Below are 24,327 nucleotides of genomic sequence, written 5' to 3' on the forward strand. Positions count from 1 at the left end.
TGATGGTCCGTTTACACTGGGACCTGATTGTCCGTTTACACTGGGACCTGATGGTCTGTTTACACTGGAATCTGATGGTCCGTTTACACTGGGACCTGATGGTCTGTTTACACTGGGACCTGATGGTCTGTTTACACTGGGACCTGATGGTCTGTTTACACTGGAATCTGATCGTCTGTTTACACTGGGACATGATGGTCTGTTTACACTGGGATCTGATGGTTTGTTTACACTGGGACCTGATGGTCTGTTTACACTGCAATCTGATGGTTTGTTTACACTGGAATCTGATGGTCCGTTTACACTGGGACCTGATGGTCTGTTTACACTGGGATCTGATGGTTTGTTTACACTGGGATCTGATGGTCTGCTGCACTGGAATCTGATGGTCTGTTAACACTGGGATATGATGGTTTGTTTACACTGCGATCTGATGGTCTGTTTACACTGGGACCTGATGGTCTGTTTACACTGGGATCTGATGGTTTGTTTACACTGGGACCTGATGGTTTGTTTACACTGGGATCTGCTTGTCTGTTTACACTGGGACCTGATGGTCTGTTTACACTGGGATCTGATGGTTTGTTTACACTGGGACCTGATGGTTTGTTTACACTGGGATCTGATGATCTGTTTACACTGGGATCTGATGGTTTGTTTACACTGGGATCTGATGGTCTGTTTACACTGGGATCTGATGGTCTGTTTACACTGGGACATGATGGTCTGTTTACACTGGGATCTGATGGTTTGTTTACACTGGGACCTGATGGTTTGTTTACACTGGGATCTGATGGTCTGTTTACACTGGGACCTGATGGTTTGTTTACACTGGGATCTGATGGTCTGTTTACACTGTGATCTGATGGTTTGTTTACACTGCGATCTGATGGTCTGTTTACACTGGGATCTGATGGTTTGTTTACACTCGGATCTGATGGTCTGTTTACACTGGGACCTGATGGTCCGTTTACACTGGGACCTGATGGTTTGTTTACACTGGGATCTGATGGTCTGTTTACACTGGGATCTGATGGTTTGTTTACATTGCGATCTGATGGTCTGTTTACACTGGGATCTGATGGTTTGTTTACACTGGGATCTGATGGTCTGTTTACACTGGGATCTGATGGTTTGTTTACACTGCGATCTGATGGTCTGTTTACACTGGGACCTGATGGTCTGTTTACACTGGGACCTGATGGTTTGTTTACACTGGGATCTGATGGTCTGTTTACACTGGGATCTGATGGTTTGTTTACACTGCGATCTGATGGTCTGTTTACACTGGGATCTGATGGTTTGTTTACACTGGGATCTGATGGTCTGTTTACACTGGGATCTGATGGTTTGTTTACACTGCGATCTGATGGTCTGTTTACACTGGGACCTGATGGTCTGTTTACACTGGGACCTGATGGTCTGTTTGCACTGGGACCTGATGGTTTGTTTACACTGGGACCTGATGGTTTGTTTACACTGGGATCTGATGGTCTGTTTACACTGGGATCTGATGGTCTGTTTACACTGGGATCTGATGGTCTATTTACACTGGGATCTGATGGTCTGTTTACACTGGGACCTGTTGGTCTGTTTACACTGGGACCTGATGGTCTGTTTACACTGGGACCTGATGGTCTGTTTACACTGGGACCTGATGGTCCGTTTACACTGGGACCTGATTGTCCGTTTACACTGGGACCTGATGGTCTGTTTACACTGGAATCTGATGGTCCGTTTACACTGGGACCTGATGGTCTGTTTACACTGGGACCTGATGGTCTGTTTACACTGGGACCTGATGGTCTGTTTACACTGGAATCTGATAGTCTGTTTACACTGGGACCTGATGGTCTGTTTACACTGGGATCTGATGGTTTGTTTACACTGGGACCTGATGGTCTGTTTACACTGCAATCTGATGGTTTGTTTACACTGGAATCTGATGGTCCGTTTACACTGGGACCTGATGGTCTGTTTACACTGGGATCTGATGGTTTGTTTACACTGGGATCTGATGGTTTGTTTACACTGGGATCTGATGTGTCTGTTTACTCTGGCACCTGATGGTCTGTTTACACTGGGACCTGATGGTCTGTTTACACTGGGACCTTATGGTCTGTTTACACTGGGATCTGATGGTTTGTTTACACTGGGATCTGATGGTTTGTTTACACTGGGACCTGATGGTCTGTTTACACTGGGACCTGATGGTCTGTTTACACTGGGACCTGATGGTCTGTTTACACTGGGATCTGATGGTCTATTTACACTGGGACCTGTTGGCCTGTTTACACTGGGACCTGATGGTCTGTTTACACTGGGACCTGATGGTCTGTTTACACTGGGACCTGATGGTCCGTTTACAGTGGGACCTGATGGTCCGTTTACACTGGGACCTAATGTCTGTTTACACTGGAATCTGATGGTCCGTTTACACTGGGACCTGATGGTCTGTTTACACTGGGACCTGATGGTCTGTTTACACTGCGATCTGATGGTCTGTTTACACTGGGATCTGCTGGTCTGTTTACACTGGAATCTGATCGTCTGTTTACACTGGGACCTGATGGTCTGTTTACACTGGGACCTGATGGTCTGTTTACACTGGGATCTGATGGTTTGTTTACACTAGGACATGATGGTCTGTTTACACTGGGACCTGATGGTCTGTTTACACTGGGATCTGATCGTCCTTTTACACTGGAATCTGATGGTCTGTTTACACTGGGACCTGATGGTCTGTTTACACTGGGACGTGATCGTCCGTTTACACTGGAATCTGATGGTCTGTTTGCACTGGGACCTGATGGTCTGTTTACACTGGGATCTGATGGTCTGTTTACACTGGGACCTGATGGTCTGTTTGCACTGGGACCTGATGGTCTGTTTACACTGCGATCTGATGGTTTGTTTACACTGGGAGCTGATGGTTTGTTTACACTGGGACCTGATGGTTTGTTTACACTGGAATCTGATGGTCCGTTTACACTGGGACCTGATGGTCTGTTTACACTGGGATCTGATGGTCTGTTTACACTGGGACCTGTTGGTCTGTTTACACTGGGACCTGATGGTCTGTTTACACTGGGACCTGATGGTCTGTTTACACTGGGACCTGATGGTCCGTTTACACTGGGACCTGATTGTCCGTTTACACTGGGACCTGATGGTCTGTTTACACTGGAGTCTGATGGTCCGTTTACACTGGGACCTGATGGTCTGTTTACACTGGGACCTGATGGTCTGTTTACACTGGGACCTGATGGTCTGTTTACACTGGAATCTGATCGTCTGTTTACACTGGGACCTGATGGTCTGTTTACACTGGGATCTGATGGTTTGTTTACACTGGGACCTGATGGTCTGTTTACACTGCAATCTGATGGTTTGTTTACACTGGAATCTGATGGTCCGTTTACACTGGGACCTGATGGTCTGTTTACACTGGGATCTGATGGTCTGTTTACACTGGGATCTGATGGTTTGTTTACACTGCGATCTGATGGTCTGTTTACACTGGGATCTGATGGTTTGTTTACACTGGGATCTGATGGTCTGTTTACACTGGGATCTGATGGTTTGTTTACACTGCGATCTGATGGTCTGTTTACACTGGGACCTGATGGTCTGTTTACACTGGGACCTGATGGTCTGTTTGCACTGGGACCTGATGGTTTGTTTACACTGGGACCTGATGGTCTGTTTACACTGGGATCTGATGGTCTGTTTACACTGGGATCTGATGGTCTATTTACACTGGGATCTGATGGTCTGTTTACACTGGGACCTGTTGGTCTGTTTACACTGGGACCTGATGGTCTGTTTACACTGGGACCTGATGGTCTGTTTACACTGGGACCTGATGGTCCGTTTACACTGGGACCTGATTGTCCGTTTACACTGGGACCTGATGGTCTGTTTACACTGGAATCTGATGGTCCGTTTACACTGGGACCTGATGGTCTGTTTACACTGGGACCTGATGGTCTGTTTACACTGGGACCTGATGGTCTGTTTACACTGGAATCTGATCGTCTGTTTACACTGGGACATGATGGTCTGTTTACACTGGGATCTGATGGTTTGTTTACACTGGGACCTGATGGTCTGTTTACACTGCAATCTGATGGTTTGTTTACACTGGAATCTGATGGTCCGTTTACACTGGGACCTGATGGTCTGTTTACACTGGGATCTGATGTTTTGTTTACACTGGGATCTGATGGTCTGCTGCACTGGAATCTGATGGTCTGTTAACACTGGGATATGATGGTTTGTTTACACTGCGATCTGATGGTCTGTTTACACTGGGACCTGATGGTCTGTTTACACTGGGATCTGATGGTTTGTTTACACTGGGACCTGATGGTTTGTTTACACTGGGATCTGCTTGTCTGTTTACACTGGGACCTGATGGTCTGTTTACACTGGGATCTGATGGTTTGTTTACACTGGGACCTGATGGTTTGTTTACACTGGGATCTGATGATCTGTTTACACTGGGATCTGATGGTTTGTTTACACTGGGATCTGATTGTCTGTTTACACTGGGATCTGATGGTCTGTTTACACTGGGACATGATGGTCTGTTTACACTGGGATCTGATGGTTTGTTTACACTGGGACCTGATGGTTTGTTTACACTGGGATCTGATGGTCTGTTTACACTGGGACCTGATGGTTTGTTTACACTGGGATCTGATGGTCTGTTTACACTGTGATCTGATGGTTTGTTTACACTGCGATCTGATGGTCTGTTTACACTGGGATCTGATGGTTTGTTTACACTCGGATCTGATGGTCTGTTTACACTGGGACCTGATGGTCCGTTTACACTGGGACCTGATGGTTTGTTTACACTGGGATCTGATGGTCTGTTTACACTGGGATCTGATGGTTTGTTTACATTGCGATCTGATGGTCTGTTTACACTGGGATCTGATGGTTTGTTTACACTGGGATCTGATGGTCTGTTTACACTGGGATCTGATGGTTTGTTTACACTGCGATCTGATGGTCTGTTTACACTGGGACCTGATGGTCTGTTTACACTGGGACCTGATGGTTTGTTTACACTGGGATCTGATGGTCTGTTTACACTGGGATCTGATGGTTTGTTTACACTGCGATCTGATGGTCTGTTTACACTGGGATCTGATGGTTTGTTTACACTGGGATCTGATGGTCTGTTTACACTGGGATCTGATGGTTTGTTTACACTGCGATCTGATGGTCTGTTTACACTGGGACCTGATGGTCTGTTTACACTGGGACCTGATGGTCTGTTTGCACTGGGACCTGATGGTTTGTTTACACTGGGACCTGATGGTTTGTTTACACTGGGATCTGATGGTCTGTTTACACTGGGATCTGATGGTCTGTTTACACTGGGATCTGATGGTCTATTTACACTGGGATCTGATGGTCTGTTTACACTGGGACCTGTTGGTCTGTTTACACTGGGACCTGATGGTCTGTTTACACTGGGACCTGATGGTCTGTTTACACTGGGACCTGATGGTCCGTTTACACTGGGACCTGATTGTCCGTTTACACTGGGACCTGATGGTCTGTTTACACTGGAATCTGATGGTCCGTTTACACTGGGACCTGATGGTCTGTTTACACTGGGACCTGATGGTCTGTTTACACTGGGACCTGATGGTCTGTTTACACTGGAATCTGATAGTCTGTTTACACTGGGACCTGATGGTCTGTTTACACTGGGATCTGATGGTTTGTTTACACTGGGACCTGATGGTCTGTTTACACTGCAATCTGATGGTTTGTTTACACTGGAATCTGATGGTCCGTTTACACTGGGACCTGATGGTCTGTTTACACTGGGATCTGATGGTTTGTTTACACTGGGATCTGATGGTTTGTTTACACTGGGATCTGATGTGTCTGTTTACTCTGGCACCTGATGGTCTGTTTACACTGGGACCTGATGGTCTGTTTACACTGGGACCTGATGGTCTGTTTACACTGGGATCTGATGGTTTGTTTACACTGGGATCTGATGGTTTGTTTACACTGGGACCTGATGGTCTGTTTACACTGGGACCTGATGGTCTGTTTACACTGGGACCTGATGGTCTGTTTACACTGGGATCTGATGGTCTATTTACACTGGGACCTGTTGGCCTGTTTACACTGGGACCTGATGGTCTGTTTACACTGGGACCTGATGGTCTGTTTACACTGGGACCTGATGGTCCGTTTACAGTGGGACCTGATGGTCCGTTTACACTGGGACCTAATGTCTGTTTACACTGGAATCTGATGGTCCGTTTACACTGGGACCTGATGGTCTGTTTACACTGGGACCTGATGGTCTGTTTACACTGCGATCTGATGGTCTGTTTACACTGGGATCTGCTGGTCTGTTTACACTGGAATCTGATCGTCTGTTTACACTGGGACCTGATGGTCTGTTTACACTGGGACCTGATGGTCTGTTTACACTGGGATCTGATGGTTTGTTTACACTAGGACATGATGGTCTGTTTACACTGGGACCTGATGGTCTGTTTACACTGGGATCTGATCGTCCTTTTACACTGGAATCTGATGGTCTGTTTACACTGGGACCTGATGGTCTGTTTACACTGGGACGTGATCGTCCGTTTACACTGGAATCTGATGGTCTGTTTGCACTGGGACCTGATGGTCTGTTTACACTGGGATCTGATGGTCTGTTTACACTGGGACCTGATGGTCTGTTTGCACTGGGACCTGATGGTCTGTTTACACTGCGATCTGATGGTTTGTTTACACTGGGAGCTGATGGTTTGTTTACACTGGGACCTGATGGTTTGTTTACACTGGAATCTGATGGTCCGTTTACACTGGGACCTGATGGTCTGTTTACACTGGGATCTGATGGTCTGTTTACACTGGGACCTGTTGGTCTGTTTACACTGGGACCTGATGGTCTGTTTACACTGGGACCTGATGGTCTGTTTACACTGGGACCTGATGGTCCGTTTACACTGGGACCTGATTGTCCGTTTACACTGGGACCTGATGGTCTGTTTACACTGGAATCTGATGGTCCGTTTACACTGGGACCTGATGGTCTGTTTACACTGGGACCTGATGGTCTGTTTACACTGGGACCTGATGGTCTGTTTACACTGGAATCTGATCGTCTGTTTACACTGGGACCTGATGGTCTGTTTACACTGGGATCTGATGGTTTGTTTACACTGGGACCTGATGGTCTGTTTACACTGCAATCTGATGGTTTGTTTACACTGGAATCTGATGGTCCGTTTACACTGGGACCTGATGGTCTGTTTACACTGGGATCTGATGGTTTGTTTACACTGGGATCTGATGGTTTGTTTACACTGGGATCTGATGTGTCTGTTTACTCTGGCACCTGATGGTCTGTTTACACTGGGACCTGATGGTCTGTTTACACTGGGACCTGATGGTCTGTTTACACTGGGATCTGATGGTTTGTTTACACTGGGATCTGATGGTTTGTTTACACTGGGACCTGATGGTCTGTTTACACTGGGACCTGATGGTCTGTTTACACTGGGACCTGATGGTTTGTTTACACTGGGATCTGATGGTCTATTTACACTGGGATCTGATGGTCTGTTTACACTGGGACCTGTTGGCCTGTTTACACTGGGACCTGATGGTCTGTTTACACTGGGACCTGATGGTCTGTTTACACTGGGACCTGATGGTCCGTTTACAGTGGGACCTGATGGTCCGTTTACACTGGGACCTAATGTCTGTTTACACTGGAATCTGATGGTCCGTTTACACTGGGACCTTATGGTCTGTTTACACTGGGACCTGATGGTCTGTTTACACTGCGATCTGATGGTCTGTTTACACTGGGATCTGCTGGTCTGTTTACACTGGAATCTGATCGTCTGTTTACACTGGGACCTGATGGTCTGTTTACACTGGGACCTGATGGTCTGTTTACACTGGGATCTGATGGTTTGTTTACACTAGGACCTGATGGTCTGTTTACACTGGGACCTGATGGTCTGTTTACACTGGGATCTGATCGTCCTTTTACACTGGAATCTGATGGTCTGTTTACACTGGGACCTGATGGTCTGTTTACACTGGGACCTGATCGTCCGTTTACACTGGAATCTGATGGTCTGTTTGCACTGGGACCTGATGGTCTGTTTACACTGGGATCTGATGGTCTGTTTACACTGGGACCTGATGGTCTGTTTGCACTGGGACCTGATGGTCTGTTTACACTGGGAGCTGATGGTTTGTTTACACTGGGACCTGATGGTTTGTTTACACTGGAATCTGATGGTCCGTTTACACTGGGACCTGATGGTCTGTTTACACTGGGATCTGCTGGTTTGTTTACACTGGGATCTGATGGTTTCTTTACACTGGGATCTGATGTGTCTGTTTACTCTGGCACCTGATGGTCTGTTTACACTGGGACCTGATGGTCTCTTTACACTGGGACCTGATGGTCTGTTTACACTGGGATCTGATGGTTTGTTTATACTGGGATCTGATGGTCTGTTTACACTGGGACCTGATGGTCTGTTTACACTGGGACCTGATGGTCTGTTTACACTGGGATCTGATGGTCTGTTTACACTGGGACCTGATGGTCTGTTTACACTGGGATCTGATGGTCTGTTTACACTGGGACCTGATGGTCTGTTTACACTGGGACCTGATGGTTTGTTTACACTGGGACCTGATGGTCTGTTTACACTGGTACCTGATGGTTTGTTTACACTGGAATCTGATGGTCTGTTTACACTGGGATCTGATGGTTTGTTTACACTGGGAACTGATGGTCTGTTTTCACTGGGACCTGATGGTCTGTTTACACTGGGACCTGATGGTCTGTTTACACTGCGATCTGATGGTCTGTTTACACTGGGATCTGATGGTCTGTTTACACTGGGACCTGATGGTTTGTTTACACTGGGATCTGATGGTCTGTTTACACTGGGACCTGATGGTTTGTTTACACTGGGACCTGATGGTTTGTTTACACTTGGATCTGATGGTTTGTTTACACTGGGATCTGATGGTTTGTTTACACTGGGATCTGATGGTCTGTTTACACTGGGATCTGATGGTCTGTTTACACTGGGACCTGATGGTTTGTTTACACTGGGATCTGATGGTTTGTTTACACTGGGACCTGATGGTCTGTTTACACTGGGATCTGATGGTTTGTTTACACTGGGACCTGATGGTTTGTTTACACTGGGATCTGATGGTCTGTTTACACTGGGACCTGATGGTTTGTTTGCACTGGGATCTGATGGTCTGTTTACACTGGGATCTGATGGTTTGTTTACACTGGGATCTGATTGTCTGTTTACACTGGGATCTGATGGTCTGTTTACACTGGGACCTGACGGTCTGTTTACACTGGGATCTGATGGTTTGTTTACACTGGGACCTGATGGTTTGTTTACACTTTGATCTGATGGTCTGTTTACACTGGGACCTGATGGTTTGTTTACACTGGGATCTGCTGGTCTGTTTACACTGGGATCTGATGGTTTGTTTACACTGCGATCTGATGGTCTGTTTACACTGGGATCTGATGGTTTGTTTACACTCGGATCTGATGGTCTGTTTACACTGGGACCTGATGGTCTGTTTACACTGGGACCTGATGGTTTGTTTACACTGGGATCTGATGGTCTGTTTACACTGGGATCTGATGGTCTGTTTACACTGGGATCTGATGGCTTGTTTACACTGGGACCTGATGGTTTGTTTACACTGGGATCTGATGGTTTGTTTACACTGGGACCTGATGGTTTGGTTACACTGGGATCTGATGGTTTGTTTACACTGGGATCTGATGGTTTGTTTACACTGGGATCTGATGGTTTGTTTACACTTGGATCTGATGGTTTGTTTACACTGGGATCTGATGGTTTGTTTACACTGGGATCTGATGGTCTGTTTACACTGGGATCTGATGGTCTGTTTACACTGGGACCTGATGGTTTGCTTACACTGGGATCTGATGGTTTGTTTACACTGGGATCTGATGGTCTGTTTACACTGGGATCTGATGGTCTGTTTACACTGGGATCTGTTGGTCTGTTTACACTGGGATCTGATGGTTTGTTTACACTGGGATATGATGGTTTGTTTACACTGGGATCTGATGGTCTGTTTACACTGGGATCTGATGGTCTGTTTACACTGGGATCTGATGGTCTGTTTACACTGGGATCTGATGGTTTGTTTACACTGGGATCTGATGGTCTGTTTGCACTGGAATCTGATGGTCTGTTAACACTGGGATATGATGGTTTGTTTACACTGCGATCTGATTGTCTGTTTACACTGGGACCTGATGGTCTGTTTACACTGGGATCTGATGGTTTGTTTACACTGGGACCTGATGGTTTGTTTACACTGGGATCTAATGGTCTGTTTACACTGGGACCTGATGGTTTGTTTACACTGGGATCTGATGGTCTGTTTACACTGGGATCTGATGGTTTGTTTACACTGGGATCTGATGGTCTGTTTACACTGGGATCTGATGGTCTGTTTACACTGGGACCTGATGGTCTGTTTACACTGGGATCTGATGGTTTGTTTACACTGGGACCTGATGGTTTGTTTACACTGGGATCTGATGGTCTGTTTACACTGGGACCTGATGGTTTGTTTACACTGGGATCTGATGGTCTGTTTACACTGGGATCTGATGGTTTGTTTACACTGCGATCTGATGGTCTTTTTACACTGGGATCTGATGGTTTGTTTACACTCGGATCTGATGGTCTGTTTACACTGGGACCTGATGGTCCGTTTACACTGGGACCTGATGGTTTGTTTACACTGGGATCTGATGGTCTGTTTACACTGGGATCTGATGGTTTGTTTACACTGCGATCTGATGGTCTGTTTACACTGGGATCTGATGGTCTGTTTACACTGGGACCTGATGGTTTGTTTACACTGGGACCTGATGGTTTGTTTACACTGGGATCTGATGGTTTGTTTACACTGGGACCTGATGGTTTGTTTACACTTTGATCTGATGGTCTGTTTACACTGGGATCTGATGGTTTGTTTACACTGGGATCTGATGGTTTGTTTACACTGGGATCTGATGGTCTGTTTACACTGGGATCTGATGGTTTGTTTACACTGGGATCTGATGGTCTGTTTACACTGGGATCTGATGGTTTGTTTACACTGGGATCTGATGGTCTATTTGCACTGGAATCTGATGGTTTGTTTACACTGGAATCTGATTGTCTGTTTACACTGGGATCTGATGGTCTGTTTACACTGGGATCTGATGGTTTGTTTACACTGGGATCTGATGGTCTGTTTACACTGGGATCTGATGGTTTGTTTACACTGGGATCTGATGGTTTGTTTACACTGGGATCTGATGGTTTGTTTACACTGCGATCTGATGGTCTGTTTACACTGGGACCTGATGATTTGTTTACACTGGGACCTGATGGTTTGTTTACACTGGGACCTGATGGTCTGTTTACACTGGGACCTGATGGTTTGTTTACACTGGGACCTGATGGTCTGTTTACACTGGGACCTGATGGTCTGTTTACACTGCAATCTGATGGTTTGTTTACACTGGGACCTGATGGTCTGTTTACACTGGGACCTGATGGTCTGTTTACACTGGGACCTGATGGTCTGTTTACACTGCAATCTGATGGTTTGTTTACACTGGGACCTGATGGTCTGTTTACACTGGGACCTGATGGTCTGTTTCCACTGGGACCTGATGGTTTGTTTACACTGGGACCTGATGGTCTGTTTACACTGGGACCTGATGGTCTATTTACACTGGGACCTGATGTTCTGTTTACACTGGAATCTGATGGTCCGTTTACACTGGGACCTGATGGTCTGTTTACACTGGAATCTGATGGTCCGTTTACACTGGGACCTGATGGTTTGTTTACACTGGGACCTGATGGTTTGTTCAAACTGGGACCTGATGGTCTGTTTACACTGGGATCTGATGGTCTGTTTACACTGATTTATGCTCCACACGAGCCTCCTCCCTCCCTACTTCATCTAACCCCTCACCATCCCCTTCTATTCCTTTCTCTCTCATGTGTTTATCTAGCTTCCCTTTAAATCCATCTATTCTATTCACTCAACTACTCCTTGTGGTCCCGAGTTCCACGTTCTCACTCTATCTGAGTGAAGAAGTTTCTCCTGAATTCTGTATTGGATTTATGAATGACTGTCTTATATTCATGGCCTCTAGTTCTGGTCTCCCCCACAAGTGGAAACATCTTCTCTACATCGGAACATCGGAACAGGAGCAGGCCATTCAGCCCCTCCAGCCTGTTCCACCATTCAGTGAGATCATGGCTGATCTGTGACCTAACTCCATGTAGTCCTGGACTCCCCAACCAACGGAAATAGTTTCTCTCTATCTACCCTATCAGTTCCCCTTAATATCTTGAAAACTTCAATCAAAACATCCCTTAAACTTCTACATTCCAGGGAATGCAACCCTAGTTTGTGTAATCTCTCCTCGTAATTTAATCCTTGGAGTCCAGGTATCATTCTCGTAAATCTGCACTGCACTCCCTACAAGGCCAACATATCCTTCCTAAGGTGCGGTGACCAGACCTGTACACAGTACTCCAGGTGTGGTCTAACCAGGGCTTTGTATAGCTGTAGAATAACTTCTACCCCCTTGTATTCTAGTCCTCTAGATATAAAGGCCAGCATTCCATTAGCCTTTTTGATTATTTCCTGTACCTGTCCATGATATTTTAATTATCTATGTACATGGACCCCCAAGTCTCCTTGGGCCTCCACTGTTTTGAGCTTTTCACCATTTACAAAGTACTCTGATCTACATCTACCCTATCAAACCCCTTCAGAATTTTAAAGACCTCCATCAGGCCACCCCTCAGCCTTCTCTTTTCTAGAGAAAACAGTCCCAGCCTGTTCAGTCTTTCCTGATAAGGATATCCTCAGTTCTGGTATCATCCTTGTGAATCTTTATTGCACCTTCTCCAATGCCTCTGTATCCTTTTTATAATATGGAGACCACAACTGTGCACAGTACTCCAAAATGTGGTCTAACCAAGGTTCTATACATGTTCAACATAAATTCCCTGCTTTTCAATTATATCCCTCTAGAAATGAACCCGTGTTTGTTTTGCCTTTAAGGCCTTATTAACCTGTGCCACTACTTTAGTGATTTGTGTACCTGTACCAAAATACTCCACCTCACATTTATTTATATTGAAATTCATTTGCCAATTACACGCTCATTCTGCAAGTTTATTAATGTCTTCCTGTATTTTCTCACATTCCTCCTCAGTATTAACTATAGCCACAATTTGGTGTCATCCGCAAATTTTGAAATCGTACTTCCGATTCCCGAATCCAAGTTCTTTATGTAAATGGTGAACAACAGTGGTCCCAGCACCGATCCCTGTGGAACACCACTTCCCACCTTTTGTCAGTCTGAGTAACTACCTTTAACCCCTACTCTGTTCTCTATTCTTTAGTGAGCTTGCTGTCCATTCTGCTACGTGTCCCCTGACTCCACGTGCTCTGACCTTGGTCATGAGTCTACTATGGAGTACCTTATCGAAGGCCTTTTGAAAATCCAAATATATTACATTTATATAGCGCTTTTCACGACCTCGGGACTTCCCAAAGTTCTTTCCAGTCAATGAAGTTCTTTTGACGTGTAGTCACTGTTGTAATGTAGGAAACGCAGCAGTTAATTTTGTGCACAGCAAGATCCCACAAACAGCAATGTGATAAATGACCAATTAAACTATTTTAGGTGTTGGTTGAGGGATAAGTATTGGCCAGGACACCGGGGAGAACTCCCCTGCTCTTCTTCGAACAGTGCCATGGGATCTTTTACATCCACCTGAGAGGGCAGATGGGGACTTGGTCTCATGTGACACTGCAGCACCCCCTCAGTACTGCACTGGAGTGTCAGTCTGGATTTTGTATTCAAATGGGACTTGAACCCATTCTGACTCAGAGGTGAGAGTGCTAACACTGAGCCACGACTGACACCTGATGCAAACAGACAGAGATAAACAGGCAAAGATATACAGGCAGGGAGAAACAGACAGCAGTAGACAGTCAGACACAAACAGACACTAATCTCCTTCTGCTTTTGTCTCAGATTTCCAGCATCTGCAGCATTTTGCTTTTTATTTGCCAGGAATGATGGTTGGGGCCATTTAAGGAAGAGCTGGATGCTGTTGTAGAAAGTTGGTATGGATGGTGTTCTGGACAGATAATCCCATTAATCCCAAACTAACGTGTGATTATTGTGGATGTTTAAAGTATCTGTTCTTATCAGTTCAATATCTGATACGTCCCCTATCTGGAGACCAGATATTAAATTGATTTTTGGAACAGGGAGACTTGCCCCACCACCCCACACACTGGCCTGGTATCGCCGGGTTCTGGGGAAACTTCAAAAACTGAATTTAAAAAGATTCGAAAATGGAATGGAATAGACCTGCAATACCAGAACGCACCAACTGGTGGCGCTGCTCCCCTTGCCCACGGGCAGCTCATCAGCACCACCAGCAGGACACGGCTGGGACTGCAGCTACTTCAAAAATGCAAAATTTAGAGATCAAGGGCGCTAAATTGGGCCGTGTGGCGCCCGTTGTTTCGGCGTTGCACGGTCTCTCCGACATCCAAGATGGCATCTTGGATGCGCACGCACATTTCCAGCGTGATGTATGCCGGACGCCATCTTGGGATAGGAGTTAGTGGAACAGGCTCAAGGGGCTAAATGCCACTTGCTGCCTCTTGATATGCGCCACCTTCTCCTGCAAGAAAGTGGGACGTGTGTCTGGCTGATGTGCCTGTCATGGTTGAATAGCTGCCAGTGTGTGCGGCCTGTGAGTTGTGGGTGGGCGGCTTGAAACAGTGGTAATGTGTAAGGGTGAGAGGAAGTATCTGGTTGGAAGAGTTGAGTACTGATGGAAAGAGTGAGTTTGTTGGTATGTGGGTGATGGGGGTGTAGTCCGTGGTGCGGTTGGTAGGAGACGTCACTTGACAGTTCACCTCACTCACCTTGACCACTCATGTTAAAGCATTGAACTTCTCCCTGCACTGCATCCATGTTCATGATGCTGTGCACCCGGCATTGACTTCGTCTCCCACTGCCTTTTGGATATATGTCTGGAGGGCCTCTTGCCCCCCCCCCACGGATATAGGATGCCCCTCCTTCTGTCCCTCCTAGTGCATCAGCAGAGAACCTTGGTGTACGCACTCTCGCAGGCCTGGTACCAACTCAGATCGGCAGATTGGTGAGGTCTGGCGTGCAGATTGGAGGATGTGGGATTTAGTAGTGCGTAAACTTTATTCAATGTTTTAACAAAATTCATCAGTGTGTAAACATAGGGATGGGACCTGTCTCTGTGTTTTATGTGTGCAATTTCTGATCTCTGTTCAGACTCCATGCAGACAGGAGACTGTTATTTTCAGCTAATAACAGGTACCAGCTACCTTTAAGATATTTCTAAGAAACATCCTCCCTTTAAGAGATTGAGCTCCCCTGGTGGTGGAAAGTGTGAATTGTATTGATTCCATGTGCAAGACCTGGAATAGAACGCAGATTGCAGGTGAGACCTGGGGTGGGCCCAAACTTGGGTCCTGCCTGCTGGGGGCCATTGGGCGCGAGGTAATAGCACATCACACTACCTACACCCAAAAACAGCCCCTATCCAATTTTTTCCCCTCAATTGCCTTAAATTGGGAAAGAAATCTTGATTTTTTTTCTCCCCCCATTTTGTTAGGTGGTAAAGTCTGTGAGACGAAATACACAGTGCTGTGTTTATTAGTGTTAAATGTAATAGAGGTGGATGATAGGAGGCTGGCCAGGAGAGCACTGGAATAGTCCAGTCTGGAGATTAAAGCATGGATGAGGGTCTCAGCAGCAGACGAGCTGAGGTGGGGCGGAGACGGGCGAGGTTACAGAGGTCATGGCGGTCTTGGTGATGGAGAGGATATGAGGTCAGAAGGTCACCTAAGGGTCCAATAGAACGCTGAGATTGTGAACGGCCTGGTTCAGCCTCAGACAGTGGTCAGGGAGAGGGCTGGAGCTGGTGGATCGGGAACGGAGTTTGTGGGAACCAAAGACACTGGCTTGGGTCTTCCCAATGTTTAATTGGAGGACCTCATTCAGGACTGGATTTCGGACAAGCAGTGTGACAAATCAGAGGCAGTGGAGGGGTCGAGGGAGGTGATGGTGAGGTCGAGCTGGGTGTCCTCAGTGTACATCTGGAACCTGACATCGAGTCTGCTGCTGATGTCATCCGGGGCTGCATGAGGATGAGAAATAGGAGGGGCCAAGGATCGATCCTCGGGGGACTCCAGAGGTAACGGTGCGGGAGCGGGAAGAGGAGCCATTGCTCGAGATGCTCTGACTACGACTGGATAGATGAGTGGAACCAAACGAGGACAGTCCGACTGAATGGGACAGTGGAGGAGAGGGTGGTGTGATCGACCATGTCAAAGGACACGGAGAGACACTGCACCGGGTCACACTCACTGTCGTGACCTTTATAAGGGCTGGTTCAGTTCTGTGACAGGATTGGAAACCTGATTGGTGAGAGTCAAACAGGGAGTTGCAGGAAAGATGGGCACGGGTTTGGGAGGTGACAACACGCTCAAGGACACTGTCACACAAAAACATGTGTCCATACAGGCATGCACACATATGCACACATGCACGCACACATATGCACACACATGCACGCACACAAGTGCACACGCTCACACACAGACACACACATGCTCATATACACATGCGTACGCACACACAAGTGTACACACACGTGTGCTCACACACACACAAGCGCACACATGCTCACACACACATGAACACATGCACATGCACACACACAAGCGCACACATGCTCACACACGCAAATGCACACACACACGCTCACACACATGCCGCGCACACACACACAAGCTCACACATGCTCACACACACACATGCATGCAAGTGCACACACATGATCACACACATACACGCTCACACACATGTGGATGCACACGCATACACACACAAACACAATCGCACACACACACGCATTCCAGCAGGGCTCATTGGACAGTGATCAGGAGCAGGAGCTCTCACTGAGTGTATTCCCCACCCTGACCCAGTGATGCCCCTAGAATGAAGACTCTGAGTGGCCATTATCAGCGGCCCTTTATTCAAACATCCAACAAAGACTGAGATAAAAACAGAAGGGTCTCCGTCGGTACAGTAACACCCCTCCATCTTTCCTGGTCACAGGCACAGACCTGCTGAGCACTTCGAGAATTTTCTGCTGTTATCTAACAGAAACATAAGGGCTAAATTCACCGAACCTGCTGAGAGACTGAGCTCGACGAGGCCGTGAGTTTCAGACTGGTCTCCAATACCTTGGCCTGTCTCTGACCTGTCCCCACCGTCCATCTAGTGGGAAGACTGTGTCATTACATCTTTCTTTAAAAATACATCACAGTTCCACCCCTTCACCCCCTCTACCTCATCTCTTCACACGTTCTCTGTGTCTCATGAAAGTCTTTAGTTTAATTAATTATACCCACCTTATCATATGCTACACTATCACTGCAGTCATTTAACTATCTGCTGTTTCCCACTTAGTCATTTTACATGTCATTCCATTTCATCTCATGAGAGTGTGTGCCTGTGTGTGTGTCTGTATGTGTGTGTGTCTCTGTGTGTGTGTGTGTGCCTGTATGTGTGTGTGTCTCTGTGTGTGTGTGTGTGCCTGTATGTGTGTGTATCTGCATTTGTGTGTGTGCCTGTGTGTGTCTGTATGTGTGTGTGTCTCTGTGTGTGTGTCTCTGTATGTGTGTGTGTCTGTATGTGTGTGTGTCTCTGTATGTGTGTGTCTGTGTGTGTGTGCCTGTGTGTGTGTCTGTATGTGTGTGTGTATGTGTGTGTGTGTGTCTGTGTGTGTGTCTGTATGTGTGTGTGTCTGTATGTGTGTGTGTCTCTGTATGTGTGTCTGTGTCTGTATGTGTGTGTGTGTGTCTGTATGTGTGTGTCTGTGTGTGTGTGTCTGTGTGTGTGTCTGTCTGTGTGTGTGTGCCTGTGTGTGTCCGTACGTGTGTGTGTGCCTCTGTGTGTGTGTGTGTCTGTATGTGTACCTGTGTGTGTGTGTCTGTATGTGTGTCTCTCTATGTCTCTATGTGCCTGTGCGTGTCTGTATGTCTGTGTGTGTGTGTGTGTGTGTGTGTCCACCTCTATCTTGTGGTTAATGGAGCTCAGCAACCATGACAGGCACATCACCCAGACACACATCCCGCTTTCTTGCAGGAGAAGGTGGCGGATATCAGGAGGCAGCAAGTGGCATTTAGCCCGTTGAGCCTGTTCCACCATTCAGTGAGATCATGGTGGACCTGTGACCTCACTCCATATACCCACCTTAGCCCCATTCCCTTAATACCCTTGGTTCACAGAAATCTATCAATCGTAGATTTAACATTCACAAGTGAGCTAGCATCAACTGCTGTCTGCAGAAGAGCGTTCCACACGTCTCCCACCCTTTGCGTGTAGAAGCATTTCCTAACTTCACTCCTGCACGTCCTGGCTCTAAATGTTAGGCTATGTCCCCACGTCCCAGTATTCAAATCTAGGAGATCTCCAAAAACAGTTACAAATGTCTCGGCAGCCAGAAGCAATAATCCAGCCACTAACCTGTAAATCCTACATGGTCCCTTTAAATAGCGCTGGTGAGGGTGCTTCAGGCACTCTGAGACACGTTCAGATGGTCGGGGTTAAGACTGTGCGTTGAGTTGAGCGTTAAATCACAAAATGGTGTCTATCACTTTAAATCAGCGTTGCACTCTGATTGAAGCCATTTTCTCCCTACTTTACATGATCCCAATGTTCGTTCTCTGCGCCTGCACTAACTCCTATACCAAGATGGCGTCTGGCGCACGTGACGCTGGAAATGTGCGTGTGCATCCAAGAGGCCATCTTGGATGTCAGAGAGGCCGTGTAGCACCGAAACAACGGGCGCAACACGGCCCAATTTAGCGCCGTCCGTCTTTCTGATAATCCCTCTTTTTGATAAACCCTTTTTCTAATATTCCCTCATTCTGATGCCACTCCCAAGCCCTTACCCTCTGGTCCTCCTCTCTGGAACCTCTCTGCTCTGTACAGCTGTTCCCTGCCTCGGCGTTCCAGCCTTCGATACCCGAATCCCCACCGAATCGCTCACTGTTTCCCACCCCCGTCATTCCCCCTGGTACGGTCCCCGCCTTTGTCCCCTTGGGTTAGAGTGGATCGAACTCACAAGTGGTCTCGTCGTCCAGAGCTGGGCCTGACTCTACCATGTTAAAGACCATCACACCTCGCTCTCCCTCAGCCCAATCCTCGTACTATTCCAGGATCTTTCTGGAGGGAATGAACAGGCCACTGCTCCCTTTCCCCATGATGAACTGTCACCTCAAACTCCCCTCCCCCAAATACCCCATCGTTACCAAGTTTGAGAGCTCATCTACCTCATCGTCTCTAAGATTGAGACTGTTGGTGCATGTTGTCTCAGCCGCTGTCTCCCCTCCTCTCCCCCCTCCTCTCCCCATCCTCTCCCCCCCTCCTCTCCCCTACTGCTATCTCCCCCTCCTCTCCCCCCTCCTCTCCCCATCGTCTCCCACTCCTCTCCCCTACTGCTATCTCCCCCTCCTCTCCCCTACTGCTGTCTCCCCCTCCTCTCCCCTGCTGCTGTCTCCCCCTCCTCTCCCCTACTGCTATCTCCCCCTCCTCTCCCCTACTGCTGTTTCCCCCTCCTCTCCCCTACTGCTATCTCCCCCTCCTCTCCCCTACTGCTATCTCCCCCTCCTCTCCCCTACTGCTATCTCCCCCTCCTCTCCCCACTGCTATCTCCCCCTCCTCTCCCCTACTGCTATCTCCCCCTCCTCTCCCCTACTGCTATCTCCCCCTCCTCTCCCCACTGCTATCTCCCCCTCCTCTCCCCTACTGCTATCTCCCCCTCCTCTCCCCACTGCTATCTCCCCCTCCTCTCCCCTACTGCTATCTCCCCCTCCTCTCCCCACTGCTATCTCCCCCTCCTCTCCCCACTGCTATCTCCCCCTCCTCTCCCCACTGCTATCTCCCCCTCCTCTCCCCTACTGCTATCTCCCCCTCCTCTCCCCACTGCTATCTCCCCCTCCTCTCCCCTACTGCTATCTCCCCCTCCTCTCCCCACTGCTATCTCCCCCTCCTCTCCCCTGCTGTTCTTATCTGTCCCCCAATCTCCCACCCACTCTGTCACTCTGCAGTATCTCACTCATCTCCTCCCTGGCCTCTCCAAACCCAGCTCTTCCATACGACCAAGCTCCTGCTCCCTTGTTCCCCTCCCCCCTGAACCTCACCCACAACTTCCCTTCCTGGCCCCTTATACTAGCCACAGTTGTAAATGGCTCTTTGCTCAGGTGCTGACCCCCTCCCTGTCCCGTCTCCTCAAAAAGCCCATCCTCGACCCATCTCTCCAATCACCACCCTTCCTTTCCTCTCTAAAGCCAAACTCCCTGTTTGAATCTTTCAGTCCAGTTTCCAGGTGCCCCCCAAGGATCTATCCTTGGCCCCCACTCTAATTCATCTAGACTCCACCCCTTGGTGACATCAGCCGTGGGCAGGAAACCATCTTCCCTTTGTATGTTGAAGACACCCAGCTCCCTCCCACTCCCTCGACCCCAGGAGCAGCTCTGTGCTATCCGACTGCCTGACATATCAAGTCATGGCCGAGCCATCATTTCCCGCAACTGGACATCAAAAGGACCAAAGCCATTGTTTTCAGCCCACACCTTAACATCAACCATGGCCCTCCCAAAATGACACCTCCTCGTAACACCTCACTCTCCATAATGCCACCTTCTCTTATTGCCGTACCTCAGAATTAAAAATCGGGGAAGGTTAGATTCATACTGGACGATGGCCTGAGTTCCCACTGACTCGGACAGTCTGTATCCACTGCCCCTCGCTCTGCCACCGTGCATGTGTGTTGTCAGCCTCAATTTTACATTTTTCCTTCCCCGACACTCTCCACTGCCATCTTCATTCTACTCAATTCTTGCTGCCGATTTGCCCCCGGCCAGTAAGCTTCACGCAGTTCCCAATATTGTTCCACCATGAGCTGTATTCCTGTCAGTCACTGTCTAGACCTGTTCCACCATGTGCTGTATTCCTGTCAGCCACTGTCTAGACGTGTTCCACCATGTGCTGTATTCCTGTCAGTCACTGTCTAGACCTTGTTTTTTATTCGTTCATGGGATGTGGGCGTCGCTGGCGAGGCCAGCATTTATTGCCCATCCCTAATTGCCCTTGAGAAGGTGGTGGTGAGCCGCCTTCTTGAACCGCTGCAGTCCGTGTGGTGAAGGTTCTCCCACAGTGCTGTTAGGAAGGGAGTTCCAGGATTTTGACCCAGCGACGATGAAGGAACGGCGATATATTTCCAAGTCGGGATGGTGTGTGACTTGGAGGGGAACGTGCAGGTGGTGTTGTTCCCATGTGCCTGCTGCCCTTGTCCTTCTAGGGATCGCGGGTTTGGGAGGTGCTGTCGAAGAAGCCTTGGCGAGTTGCTGCAGTGCATCCTGTGGATGGTACACACTGCAGCCACGGTGCGCCAGTGGTGAAGGGAGTGAATGTTTAGGGTGGTGCATGGAGTGCCAATTAAGTGGGCTGCTTTGTCCTGGATGGTGTCGAACTTCTTGAGTGTTGCTGGAGCTGGAGAGTATTCCATCACACTCCTGACTTGTGCCTTGTAGATCGTGGAAAGGCTTTGGGGAGTCAGGAGGTGAGTCACTCGCCGCAGAATACCCAGCCTCTGACCTGCTCTTGTGGCCACAGTATTTATATGCCTGGTCCAGTTAAGTTTCTGGTCAATGATGACCCCCAGGATGTTGATGGTGAGGGATTCAGTGATGGTACTGCCGTTGAATGTCAAGGGGAGGTGGTTAGACTCTCTCTTGTTGGAGATGGTCATTGCCTGGCACTTGTCTCGCGAATGTTGTCCAGGTCTTGCTGCATGCGGGCTCGGACTGCTTCATTATCTGAGGGGTTGCGAATGCAACTGAACACTGTGCAATCATCAGCGAACATCCCCATTTCTGACCTTATGATGGAGGGAAGGTCAGTGATGAAGCAACTGAAGATGGTTGGGCCTAGGACACTGCCCTGAGGAACTCCTGCAGCAATGCCCTGGGGCTGAGATGATTGGCCTCCAACAACCACTACCATCTTCCTTTATGCTAGGTATGACTCCAGCCACTGGAGAGTTTTCCCCCTGATTCCCATTGACTTCAATTTTACTAGGGCTCCTTGGTGCCACACTCGGTCAAATGCTGCCTTGATGTTAAGGGCAGTCACTCTCACCTCACCTCTGGAATTCAGCTCTTTTGTCCATGTTTGGACCAAGGCTGTAATGAGGTCTGGAGCCGAGTGGTCCTGGCGGAACCCAAACTGAGCATCGGTGAGCAGGTTATTGGTGAGTAAGTGCCGCTTAATAGCACTGTCGACGACACCTTCCATCACTTTTCTGATGATTGAGAGTAGACTGATGGGGCGGTAATTGGCCGGATTGGATTTGTCCTGCTTTTTGTGGACAGGACATACCCGGGCAATTTTCCACATTGTCGGGTAGATGCCAATGTTGTAGCTGTACTGGAACAGTTTGGCTCGAGGCGTGGCTAGTTCTGGAGCACAAGTCTTCAGCTCTACAGCCGGGATGCTGTCGGGGCCCATAGCCTTTGCTGTATCCAGTGCACTCAGCCGTTTCTTGATATCACGTGGAGTGAATCGAATTGGCCGAAGACTGGCTTCTGTGATGGTGGGGATATCGGGAGGAGGCCGAGATGGATCATCCACTCGGCACTTCTGGCTGAAGATGGTTGCAAACGCTTCAGCCTTGTCTTTTGCACTCACGTACTGGACTCCGCCGTCATTGAGGATGGGGATGTTTACAGAGCCTCCTCCTGTTCCACCTTGTACTGTATTGCTGTCAGTCACTGTCTAGACCTGTTCCACCTTGTACTGTATTGCTGTCAGTCACTGTCTAGACCTGTTCCACCTTGTTCTGTATTGCTGTCAGTCACTGTCTAGACCTGTTCCACCTTGTACTGTATTGCTATCAGTCACTGTCTAGACCTGTTCCACCTTGTTCTGTATTGCTGTCAGTCACTGTCTAGACCTGTTCCACCTTGTACTGTATTGCTGTCAGTCACTGTCTAGACCTGTTCCACCTTGTTCTGTATTGCTGTCAGTCACTGTCTAGACCTGTTCCACCTTGTACTGTATTGCTATCAGTCACTGTCTAGACCTGTTCCACCTTGTACTCTATTGCTGTCAGTCACTGTCTAGACCTGCTCCACCTTGTACTGTATTGCTGTCAGTCACTGTCTAGACCTGTTCCACCTTGTTCTGTATTGCTGTCAGTCACTGTCTAGACCTGTTCCACCTTGTACTGTATTGCTATCAGTCACTGTCTAGACCTGTTCCACCTTGTACTCTATTGCTGTCAGTCACTGTCTAGACCTGCTCCACCTTGTACTGTATTGCTGTCAGTCACTGTCTGGACCTGTTCCACCTTGTACTGTATTGCTGTCAGTCACTGTCTAGACCTGTTCCACCTTGTACTGTATTGCTGTCAGTCACTGTCTAGACCTGTTCCACATTGTACTGTATTGCTGTCAGTCACTGTCTAGACCTGTTCCACCTTGTACTGTATTCCTGTCAGCCACTGTCTAGACCTGTTCCACCTTGTACTGTATTCCTTTCAGCCACTGTCTAGACCTGTTCCACCTTGTACTGTATTCCTGTCAGTCACTGTCTAGACCTGTTCCACCTTGTACTGTATTCCTGTCAGCCACTGTCTAGACCTGTTCCACCTTGTACTGTATTCCTGTCAGTCACTGTCTAGACCTGTTCCACCTTGTTCTGTATTCCTGTCAGTCACTGTCTAGACCTGTTCCACATTGTACTGTATTGCTGTCAGTCACTGTCTAGACCTGTTCCACCTTGTACTGTATTCCTGTCAGTCACTGTCTAGACCTGTTCCACCTTGTACTGTATTGCTGTCAGTCACTGTCTAGACCTGTTCCACCTTGTTCTTTATTGCTGTCAGCCACTGTCTAGACCTGTTCCACCTTGTACTGTATTGCTGTCAGTCACTGTCTAGACCTGTTCCACCTTGTACTGTATTGCTGTCAGTCACTGTCTAGACCTGTTCCACCTTGTACTGTATTGCTGTCAGTCACTGTCTAGACCTGTTCCACCTTGTACTGTATTGCTGTCAGCCACTGTCTAGACCTGTTCCA

The 24,327-nt window shown here is 48.0% G+C and overlaps 1 pseudogene; it reads left to right on the plus strand.

The window, feature by feature from the left end:
* Nucleotides 1-14,281: 14,281 nt before the first annotated feature.
* Nucleotides 14,282-14,454, plus strand: LOC137342440 (U2 spliceosomal RNA; annotated as a pseudogene).
* The last annotated feature ends 9,873 nt before the right edge of the window (nucleotides 14,455-24,327 follow it).

This window comes from Heptranchias perlo, chromosome 25 (assembly GCF_035084215.1).
Source record: "Heptranchias perlo isolate sHepPer1 chromosome 25, sHepPer1.hap1, whole genome shotgun sequence".
NCBI classification, from domain to species: Eukaryota; Metazoa; Chordata; class Chondrichthyes; order Hexanchiformes; family Hexanchidae; genus Heptranchias; species Heptranchias perlo.